We start from the raw sequence: 802 nt of genomic DNA, 5'->3' as shown, positions 1-802 counted from the left end.
TTTTTTTTTTTTTTTTTTTTTTGACTTTTTAGACCAGTTTTAGGTTTACAACAAAATTGACAGGTACAGAAATTTCCCATATATCCCCTTCCCACACATGCATAGCCATTATTAACTAAGTGGTACCTTTTTTAAAAAAAACCAAGAACGAAATGCATTGACACATCATAATTACCAAAGTCCACAGTTCACCATAGGGTTTGCTTTAATAAGTGAGAGTAGTGTTGCATATTCTGTGGGTTTAGACAAAAGTACAATGACACATATCCATCATTATAATGTGATACACAGTATTTCACTGCTCATAAAACTTCTGTACCCTGTGTATTCATCTCCCCTCTCCCCCCAAACTCCTGGCAACTGTTGATCTTTTTATGGTCTCCATAGTTTTATGTTTTCCAGAATGGCATGCTGTTGCAATCTATTTTTTCTTTTTCTTTCCTTGGAAAGAGAGGTTCAAAGTCTTTATAAGACCACCCATGGCCCACTCATGTGTGTACCTCACCAGCTCTAGGTGGCAAACTTCTCTATTAAATACTGTAGGTTTTCTTCCAGTATTGAGCCAGTATTGAGCCAGTATTTCTTCCAGTATTGAGCCCCTACCAGCAACCATGTGGAGCTACAGAGAGACATGTGTTTGGGTATTTGTTCATAGAAAGGCCACAAGTTTTGTGCCCCTTGTCACAATGAACCCAGATTCCTGTTGGGTGTGTTGTAAACAGAGGACTCATTTCTTCAGGCCCCCTACTCTAAGCACACCCCATGGGAGTTTTTTTCTAAAGCTAGAGTACAAGGTTTAATG

General features: G+C 38.8%; 1 protein-coding gene across 1 annotated transcript in view; it reads left to right on the top strand.

The window, feature by feature from the left end:
- Positions 1–802, top strand: part of TEX11 (testis expressed 11) — a 191,742-nt gene that overhangs the window by 147,649 nt on the left and 43,291 nt on the right. The gene's annotated exons all lie outside the window — the stretch shown is intronic.

The sequence above is a fragment of the Bison bison genome, unplaced genomic scaffold (genome assembly GCF_000754665.1).
Source record: "Bison bison bison isolate TAMUID 2011002044 unplaced genomic scaffold, Bison_UMD1.0 scf7180017864537, whole genome shotgun sequence".
Taxonomy (NCBI): domain Eukaryota; kingdom Metazoa; phylum Chordata; class Mammalia; order Artiodactyla; family Bovidae; genus Bison; species Bison bison.
Note: the sequence above shows the minus strand (reverse complement) of the source record. Positions and strands in the feature narration are given on the sequence as shown.